Here is an 11,373-nt window from a genome sequence, read left to right as displayed (position 1 = left end):
CAAGAAGTCACCAGTGGAAGATATGCACTTGTTAGATGCATTTGCTACAAATACGAGATCCTTATTTTTTAACAAGTAGCTCGATTTCTTGGTGTTTTTTCCTCTCCTCGTTTCGTGTAATCCCCACACCTCTAATCCCTTTTTTTGAATATAGGGCATAGTAAATCGATTTGGCTGCCAGTCCATCTAAGATGTCTTGACAAAGAGAAACACAAGAACCAGGAATCTGACCAAAAATATACATTGCAGCCGATAGTTGCACTTCGAACACCCTGCAGTGTGGCCGTTGGGAGTAACGCTGATGAGAGAAGGGATGTTTATAGACGTATGTTGTATAGAACGGATGGTCAGACACGAGAGCTTTGGCTTCAGAAGACGGACGATAGATACACAGACGGAGCTCCGTCAACTCGGCCTACTGAGTACTCACCAGCCAGCTGTCAGAAGCGTGCTCTAACGGCAGCTGGCTGAGTCCGGATTATACTGTACTATACAACACTGTGCTGGTGGAAGAGTGACATGACATGGAATTCCTCCTTCACCGTTCGACCTGAAGAGCGGCTTTTTCCGGAAGCAGCAGGATATCTCCGAGGGGCGCCAACAATGAATTCTTCAACTACATTCCAAGGCCATATTTATATAAACACCTTCTTCCTCTGTACTACTGGGAGCAAACGACCCCTATTTGTCCCATTTCTGCTTTACGTTACTAAACCTATCTCGTACACATACGACGGTTTACTGCTGGATGAGAACAGCCAAAGCAAAAGCACGCACCGTTGTTTGTTCTTCTTGAAGCTTGCCGAGGCGACACATAAGAGGAAGGAAAAATTAGAGACAGACAACAGCCGCATTCGAGACTTTCTCTTTCATGTGCAATGATGGCTGGTTATATGAAAGACGGCAGTAGTATGCTACCGCGCCGAGTGTCAACACTTCTTAGAGCTATTAAAAACTAAACAAAAATAAGTAATGCGCATAAAGATAAAAACGCAAAGTATCTATCTATAATTTGTACTTCTAAGATGAGATTACTCAAAAACTGTATTCTATGGGTTGCTATGTTGAAACTGGAAACGTACGACTTCAATACGAAGTAAATGATTTCTGGAAAAGCACCAGTTAATGCACCACTAGGCTGGATTTGGCTTACTTTATTAATTTAAAGCTATTATAACTTGTGATTGTCAATGCAACCATTGGAATTTTTGAACCAGGCCGATATAAGAAGAATTGTATGTATATTCTTCGAACATCTACAAATCCTACCATGAGTATGGTAAATGTATACCTACGAAAGAGAAGCTTCCGACCACCAATTGCCTCCCTTTTTCGAGTAGGCATCTAGGACATACAGGTCATTTGTTCACTCCGGTTTATTGACAATGAAATCATTTACGATAGAGCTAACCGATACAGAGTAACTATAAACGTAGTGGTACATATGAATCTGGAGGAATACATATGAGGACTGGTATACGTACTACTATAGGTGAATGTCTGATTTTAACGATATCTAGTTAAGGTTAGACAAGGATCGCGTGATGAAATCATATAGTTATCATATTATTTGACTCGAAACAGCCGAGACTGAACACTTGCTTAAAATTAATCATTATAAGTTTCTTTGGTACAACGTATGGATTCTGTTGTACTCTGTCAGACGAGGTATCATCAGAGAACATTTGAAGTTTTGAGCATTTATTCAGCCGAAGGCTACCTTATAAAAAGTTAGGTTACATCGTTATCGCCGCTGCATTATGGAGAATATTTTTAGATAGTGATATTGATTACCAGTACATGAAACAACTTCATTACGCCTGGTACGATGATGAACGGTGCGATTTATATCGACGTATCATGTAATAACAAAAGTCAACTTAATTCTATAAAGACGTCTAAAGATAAAGGTAAATGCCAAGTGTACATCAAGGAGATTCGTGGCTCCTTTACTCGATCTGCTACTTCTTCTACCGCTGTTACTGCCAGTGCCTACATAGCAAGTCCGTGGAAATGGAATAGAAGTCTACGTCTTGCTTACTCAAGGTGCCCAGCATCCCCCGGCTAGGATCCTAGGGTACATCTTCAATCATATCATCAAAGGGTAAGGGAGTAACCCCGCAGAGCCATTATTGCTTACACTACTCATAATGTGTTGGCACGATCAGCAGAAGTAGCAGCAACTAGTGCCAGCGGTTGGAGCAGCAGTAGCGGGTCGGGAGAACTAGCGCACGCTACCTTATATGGCAAAGTGGGTCGGTCGAGTCTTAGTTGTAGACCCCCCTCCACGCCCTATGTCCTTCTTTCGTCGTCAACTCTCACTTGTTCTTGGCTCGCTTACGGCACCCACCCACACGTTGAGTGGGATCTATTACTCTAACTCGTCTTGGATACAACAACTGAAGCTCAAGGGTGTTAGTAGACTTCTTTATAGAAGCGCCGTCATATCATAATAGAGACCGATTGAGAGCCGTAGCGTGAACACCTCACATCAGCATGGCCATCTACCATTGACGCCAGACTGCCGGCTCCCCAGTCTTAGCTAATGCTGCCACCTTCTGCAACGCTCTGTCTGTGCCCATGCAACTAGTCAAACGGCTGCTGGTCCTGCTGTCGGCCTACAAAAGCGTTCGTCTATGGTCGTGTCTTACGAGTTGCACGAACATCGAAAACGGAAAATAGAAAGATATGGCCTGATACAATACAATGCTTCGCTCCAATAAGGTGAATGATTCTGTAGACCTGTCAGAGCATTGCATTAATTACGTAGGAATCTGTCGATTCTTTCTGAGACAGAACGTAATGACCAAAGATGAGTCATTTTTTAACAGCGGCCGTACAGCGTATTCGATAGACACCCACAAACGAGGCAGAGCGCGAGGCAGATAGGAAAAGTGCATAGACAAGTCTAACGCAAATTCAGCCCTGCTGCGGGCTGGCTTATGTGTCCTGTTTGACACGTCACCGAAGACGTCCAACAGCCGACAACGGACGCGGTCCGTTATGCTGTAATGGATGACAGGTCTAAGAAGTAAATCATTGCAGTGGCAACGCAAAAAGCATTCGTCATGTACTCGATAGGACATTGGCGCTTTAGAACACAGATGCCATTCAACTATGCTATAACCATAAATATATTAGTATGTGTCCCATGAATAGCTTAGCAAACTTTACTCCCGTTTTATCCTGGGAAGTTATAAACGAAATGCTCAAATAAGTCCTATGACAAACAGAGAGCTCACTTACGCGCGTAAACAAGCAATTAACGTTAAGGAAAGCCAAAGCTGAAAATACTGGAACACAAGGACTCGTGTATGCTCGAGTAGAAAAAGTCCAGTTATAATATCTATTTACACATAGACCTATCAAGAAATACTCAGGGAAAGAGATTACCTATCATTTGCACATTTTACTTTCTAAATAATCTTCACAAATTCAATAGGCAGGCACCCGAAAAAGTATGTCCTAAGCAATGCTTAACCAACTGTCGTACCGTACGCGGAACGTTTATTATTTACCAATAAACAAAGTCTTTCAATTAATTTTTCTATTTTATTTGGATAGGATACATAAAAAATATACGCTTCAGTATCAAGCAGCATAATCATTTCATTGATCATTGTTCAGTCCCCATTTACTCGTTTGTCGTCAAGAGCAAAGTCTCGATGACCTCGGGACGTGTTGTTATATGATGGTCAAAGGTGCTAATTTTTTTTTATCTTACTACTGACAAAACATGACATAATACAATTACCATAAACTACAGGATGAACACCTTTTCAATCGGCTACCTGTTACTCGTATGTTTTCATAAATTGCCTTCAATATATATATATATATATATATATATATTATAAAAGCAAACTACTGCCTTTACAATTTCAGAAGTATAAATATATTAAAAACGATACATTTATTACGATTCCAACAATATAGCAAAGTTCTTAGCTCGAAGCATTGACCATCTTGCGGCATTTCAAATCAATTTAGAAATTTTGATACTGTCAAAAGCCAAAGTATCCGCGTGACACCATAAATTAAATTAATTAATATATGTTACCATGTAAATAATTGACTCGTAATGAACATCGTCCATGATTATCTCCGTGTGGTCATAGGCAAAGCACTGAAATCGTACGAAACGGCGAAGTCGTTTAACCAAATATACTGAAAGCTTGTCTTTGCAATTGAACGACTGGCTCATTTTGCATGCGACATGGGTACGATGTCATCGGTGGTACCGAGCGTTCGTAGCATGCGCAATGAGCTGGTCCTTTATTGCCCTGCTTCACAGTAACGAGCTTTATTGGCTAAAATCGCGAAGGACGTGTCAGCGGAATGGCCAACGGATGATTGACAGTCCCCCTTAGCAGTAGCCCACTGCAATCGAGAAGTTTCAATATTACGCATCCATTTTATGCCGTCTATCAAGCGTACGGGCTTCTGAAGGCGGAGTAATAATTTCCGTGAATTAGTTTGATTATGGCGCAGTCCTGTTTTCAATCATTAGTTGTACATGTGGCCGACCATTATATATGGTAACTGGACAGTGCATAGAAGTTGGCACGTCAATCATTTAATGTTAGGTACAGAAGTACATGTGTGTCTCTGAAGCCGGCGTGGCCCGTAGGCTTTTCAAAGGAGCGAATCAATTTCTGCGTGACTGGCGGACCATGCTTACATAAAGCTAACGAACGTAAATCCCTTTAAAGGCTTTTTGCAAACCGCACGCGGTACGTATCGCCTACACGTTGCCACATGCTGTTAATCCCTGATGTTTAATAATGATATCGATATTCATAACTGTGCGTTAGTTGCTGTCACCCTTTTTCTCCGTCCATATTTAAGGATCAAGGAAAGCTTCCTTACGGAGTGGATGTACCTAGTGCTGCTCAACAAGCAATGCATGTAAGGACTCTCTCTCTTCTCTCTCTATAGCGGATAACGGCAGTCAATCGATGCGATTGTCCGGCGGATGACGTGACGTACTGCATTTAGCGCCTTTCACGACTGCGCACGCTTGTGTCGGCGGCGAGAGAAGTTCCCGACGACTTGACGCATTGTAGCATCCCCCGTCCACCTCTTTGTCCTTATTCTACTTTTCACACGTTCAAGATTCTCCCCACACGTATACGGAGAAATCTTGCTATTAAACGAGGCATAGCGGTGGATTGAAATGTGCTTGCAGCTAGTTAGACAAACATAAGCAGGATATCAGATAGATGAGCGCCCCGACGTCGTTCGTAGGGTGTATCGTATATATTGCTAAAAGTTCATCATTATCACAGCAGCTGATAGACCTCAGCAGGAACTATCGCAGTATCAGCGAAAATACAACCATAAACATGGCGGCTACGGAGCGTACATACACATACGAAACAGATACTTTTGCTCACCATTCTATGAGATCTGATCAAATTTCCACCATGATTTCCTTGCATGAATCGACCGACGATTTCAGATTACCGTATGTTGCACAATGGTGGACGTTACGACGAATCTGAGCGGAAAATTCGTAGGCGGGGTGCGATCTAATGATACAACCAGTGAGAACAGTCTAAAGATAACCGATGGAATAGACCAGTAAGTCGCAGCGGCTTTTCAAGCTCGTGCTTGAGACAGAAAGAGAAATCAACATGGCCATACAGTAATTTCGAATCAATCACGGTGCAAATTGAGATTGATAAGATGAACAGACCTGATTTAGCATATGATGCCTCAACAATGATAGTTCAAGACCTTCATACCGAAAAGCTAACGCAGTCCAGCCCCCTTTCTATCCTTTTCCACATTATAGATATTATAATGTATTAAGTCAGCAAAATTGGTGATATTTGCGAGAATCAGAAATTCTTCCGTAATCCAAAGGCTTAACCGATGTTCTTCCCCACCATTTATTTTAATATCTTTCACGCATGACAACACTCTAGCCACTTCTCCTATTTGCGTACCCGCCAGTACCTGTAATGTAGCTGCTTTCAGCCGATCGTTCGAAACCTCACAGATTTTAGAGTTTACACCTAGACGTGTCAATGCTTCTCTGCCAGGTTGTCCTTGAAAAACTTTTCGCTAATACAGGTTGGGTTCTCGTCTATAATGAAGCCTACCACCCAATGATGCTCGATTGTGCCATCAAATAATTGTATTGATTACGCTGACGGTATTGTGCAGATGGCAGTTAGCCGGCATGATACGAGGTCGGTCCCTGTAGGACAACTGCTTTGGTTGAGATCTGCACGCAGAGTGACGGCTACGCTCTTAATATGTCACAGAAGAGCGCCTTAATAGGCCATACCTCATAGTGATGGTCGAAATGTCATTTTTATTTGGCTTTTCTCAAACATTTGCGTGCATACACACAGAAACTACACACGTTAACTAATCTTTTTTACAGTGTGCACTCTTTTCTAGTGTAACTCCTAGACTGCATCTATACGATGTCGATTTCATTCAGTAAGATTAATATCTAAACACTAGTTTCAAGTTGAATAGGGAACTTCAAGTGACAGACGTTGATGAATCCATCCTACCGATTTAGTTTTCTTAGCCTGCGTTGTTTGTTTCTCCAATGTACTTTCCGGTCTGAACGTTCAATATCCGCACGCTGCATAAAATATGTTTACCCAGCTGTTTTCATCGCTTGCTATTTTTGTTATTCGATGCATAACATTTTTAGACGCTTACCTGGGCAGCATTGTAGCGCTTAACGCCCACGTACATGCTTCGTTCAATGACGAAGAGCTTATGCAGTCACGCTTTTCGATCATATGTGAACGTGAGCAATCGTCCTAATCTTCAGAAAAGTATCCCAAACACATATGTCAAATCTAAGCGATCTACAGGGCAAAAGCGTCAACCGGTTACCGAATACCTCTCACTTGCTTTAGGTAGATAGGGCAAGATCTAGAAAGAATAGGGCAATACACAGACTGATGCAAAAGCCCCTGGATACTTTAAAAAATTATGTATTGTACGTTTTATTTCAATTCTCACAAGACTTTTGCTTCATCCTGCATATATATTTATTTATGTGAAACGTTTGTCTCTTGTCGGACGTTTCGCGAACGATTCGATAGGTGTACAATGCTGAGGCTGAAATGGGGTAAAATCTCTTAGCCGAGATCCCGACTAGGTGGCATCGCTGGCGTCGCGCTATCAACCCTAGCAACAACGACCGGCGCAATATCAGCGCTCCGAGAACATAATCAACCGAGTCTGTGCAGTACTCCTTATTGAAACGTCGCTACAATTAGAACATTCCGCGATTCTTATATATGCTAAAATTATTTTCAATGGCATTAAACTAATTCAAGAGGGCAGAATAGGTGGGTTAATCGTCGCGACACGGGCCCATTGATAAGTCGCATGATATACGTTCCAACCTCCTCATCTCTTCCTTCATGTCACTTTTTGATTCGAAAGAAATTTCGTCTTATATTAAGATTATCCTTGTTTTTAAGATGCCTGAGAACCGCTAGCCAAAACTGAACTAAACTAGTTCTAGTTCTCTCTACAAACTAAATGGCTTCTGTTTCTATATCGAAACTGCGCAGCGTGTCGTCAGGGTAGGACGTATCGTCTAGACGGTAGGTCGACAAAGGACCGATTCGTCGAAAGATCTTTCGGAGTGTGGCAGCCAATAGGAACCCGCTGGATACAGTTTTCCATTAAACGATGCGCATCTGGCAACAACGGACCTTGTTATCAGGCGAGTCTTGTCATAAGAATCGAAATAATGGACGATTGGATGCACCTAGCTTTAGCATAGCATACACATGTAGTACCGGCAGAAGTCGCTGTTGAGCGTAGGCGAAAATTGACAGTTTAACTAGATCCAAACCTGTTTCGATTGTTCAGAAGGTGCCTGTTTAGCAGAAGTTCCACAACAGAAAATAACAATGAATAGCAGATCGTCATTCTATTCACCGCCTCTTCCTGTAACGATTCTATAGTATAGCATGTAAAAAGTAATGTCGGCATCTTCCGAGCGTAAGTAAGTGTTTTTCGTTCAAGTTACCTTCATGAACGAACTATACTATATCTGTATCACGGAATTTGGACATTTTCCAGCCAGGCGAAAACAAGCGACGAAATGCCAAAACCGAAAACCAAGATTACTCGTAGCATGGAAATTGAAGTTTGCTTAAGCATTGCTACAATACATACCTGCCCGACTAAGCTGCCCCAACGTTTTGTCAGCCGACAATCTTCCGTCCGGCGAATCACTGATGCCGACCGACTTTAGCGGCCGAAGACGTTCCACATCCCGTACGGCCTTAGAACGACAGGCCGGACGTAAAAGATTGGCCATCAGTCTAGATTACACCTTATCCGAAGTGAGACAATCGAGCGTGACTTTACTTTTAGTAATAATCACGCCGTCCATGAGAGAGAGAACAGCACGTGTAGTATCGTGAAGCATATTAACTAGCAAGTGATTCGAAGTTGGAGTCGTTAAGATAACATCGATCGATGTCTGTGAGCCTAGGCAAACTTTCAGATAGCGGGAGTGATATCCGACACATGACTAGAGCTCGGATCCGCTTCGACGTCCTCTGCATAGATAGAAATCTAGAAACCCTCCTGTCGCTAATCTTGCTAGTATGCGCATTGAAGTAGTGTACCACCTTAAAAAACTTGACGGTCAACCTTTCGCTGCCGGAATGGCAATGAAGTACGGCGAAACAAACGTGGACATACTTTCCGCGTCAATCTGGTAAGCTTAGTATGACCTTTAAGCCCGAAGCAATGTACGCCGACGCCGTCACAACTAGTACCGTTACATAATTAACCGATGCTGTGCTACCGCGGCACTGGTGGTCGTGGATGGATTTTCAGTTGTAATAGCCTCGAGTTAACTACGAAGCGAATCGATCATTGCGTGGAGTGATCCGCCTTGAAAATGGACATCTAACACACGTCGATGGCTAAAGCATACTGCGTGGCGTGTTTACTGCTTGGGGATAAAGCATTGTTGTTTATAATCGTAGTCTTTGTTGTTCGCAATGAGACATTTTATTACAGGAAAACATGGCGGCTGTCGAGGTCTCTCTTTGGAGGCGTCAACCACAATGAACTCGCGCTTTACTTCAAATGGGCGCTCGGGCGGGTAACTGCTATAGCTGTTAGTTGTTTGCAGCGATTATGTGAGCGATCGCTACCGTACGCTTCGATCCCGTGATATTTCTCCCTTTTTTTTTTCTCGTTTACACATCTTCTAGACAAGTGATGCTTGCTCGTACTATTTAGTATAGCGACGTATATAAGTTACTGGGGCTGTTGTTTACTTGGCTGTCCCTTGATTTATGCCCTCTGCTATAGGCGCAGTCGAGCTTGATGGCTGTTACCACAGCTCTTTTCACTTGGAGATAGTACGCCAGCCGATTCTGTATTCTCAAATGCTAAAATTACGCCTGACAGTACCATCGCTTATAGCTAAGTTTAAAACATGGCAGCGTACCGTGGCAATTCAGTTCCGATACTATTTTATGTGTGACTCTATTCTACCGACGTTATTACCGACTGGGTTCAGTTTCAATGCTGTAGCTTGCATAGTTGATACCACTGTACCAGCCTTTCGAAAGTATCACAAGCACTTCACCAATATACTTGTCAGCGTCAATGAACCGCCTCTCCTTATGTATGTTAGTTACCATGTCATCCATACAAGTTTAGCTTTGGCTATGAAGGAGCCGAATGCGTACATCAGCATACTGAGAAGCCGACGATAAACTAGCAGACGATACTGAGTAACCGTAAATCGCAAATAGAATAAGACTTATTAAATAGATTACTGACGAAACGTATAGAACAAAAAACCATATAGATGTATATATAAAGAGAAAGGGATTTAAATACTCACAGAAAGATGGACGCTATTCATGCAAAAATGCTTTATGCCTACGATGAGAAATGCTGATAGCTCAAATTCATCAAGTCCACATCTTGGATTTATTTGCCTATATCACGAGCTTCGCGTGTGATAAGTGTCGTTACGTCAAATATAACGTTCGTTAGATCGTCATAATCTGTAAACATTATTCTTCAACGATTGCTGCTATTCTGTTGGATCCCAACGTCGTAAACCATACAATTTTTATATTACGTATTTCGTTAAATCCATATTTATCAGTCTTCACATAATCTTCACTTTTGAATGCAACAACAAGAATTTTTTAACAAATTCATCAAAGCGAACATCTGTAGCATGCTCAGAACTCCCGAACTTTAAACTTCGCTTGCTCCGGTCATCTTGTGGTTTGCCACTGGTAATCGGCGAAGAAAACTTATCTTAAGAGACTGTTTAAAGCTAAGAATACTGCCTAGTCTTAATCTTTTTACACTGAGGACAAGTCTTGTAACAGTCTTGGTAAACACGGTAGAAGCAGTCTTCTACCGTGTTTACGCAGAAAGCACTTAGCGCTTAGTGGAAGGATAACCGCTGTAACCGATTCCTGCAGGCGTAGGATGTTCTTCTGTTTTAGAAACATCTCCTACGTTAACACCTTTGGCATATTATAATTAGCTTATGTATGTATAGAAGTTATCTAGGAGTGGTGTTTTGTCTCTCTTTTTTGGGCCTTGTCTAGCCATGTCCTAGCATAGGATATTCTTAAGGAGCTGAGTCTTACTAAGATCAGCAACTCGACATACGTAGTGCGATCCGTCCTTGTGATTGTCTACTAGTCAGGCTGTAAGTAAACGCCTGTTTTATACAACGGCTAAGTTCATTAGACTTTAGAATTTTGTTGGTGCGGTGAGTATCGATAGAGAACGACGTTGAGAAGATGCTGGCATCGTAACTTTGGTTTCGGCCGTTTCATCATCGAATGCGACAGTTCCGTCCGTACAAAGAAATAAATGCGGAGAAGGCTACCTGCAAAGAGGGGGTGGAGGTGCCATGCACGGAACTAGCTGGAATAGGGTTTGCTGTACGTGAATTATTCTCGTATCAAGCCAAGCAAGACACTGTACTTCTATACAATTTTCGTTTTGCTTCATGCTGCTAAAAAATCATAAGTTCTGTAACGGACTACTCCATTCCCGCTACGGAATAGACTAAATCGTGGTCGCTGGACTATTTTTGTTAATGTTCCTGGTCATGAGGTAGATACTTAGTAAAATGAGCTGGAAAGTACTCGTATAATACGACGCTTTGCCATCGATGACAAAGAGATACCGGACTGCCCGTGGCCACCTTATCTTGTCATAAATAGAGCTAGGGAAACTTTCGCCTATACGAAGCCGAACATTGCTTAGAACATAAACACTTTTATTACTATTGGTCTTTCCTATTGTGAGAAACACAGTTGTAGTTTTAAACTCATCGTTGCTAAGAAGGCCTTCTCTATCCTGTAGTAGATAAACCCCCTA

Source organism: Varroa destructor, unplaced genomic scaffold (genome assembly GCF_002443255.2).
Source record: "Varroa destructor unplaced genomic scaffold, Vdes_3.0 BEIS01000001.1, whole genome shotgun sequence".
Classification (NCBI taxonomy): domain Eukaryota; kingdom Metazoa; phylum Arthropoda; class Arachnida; order Mesostigmata; family Varroidae; genus Varroa; species Varroa destructor.
Note: the sequence above shows the minus strand (reverse complement) of the source record.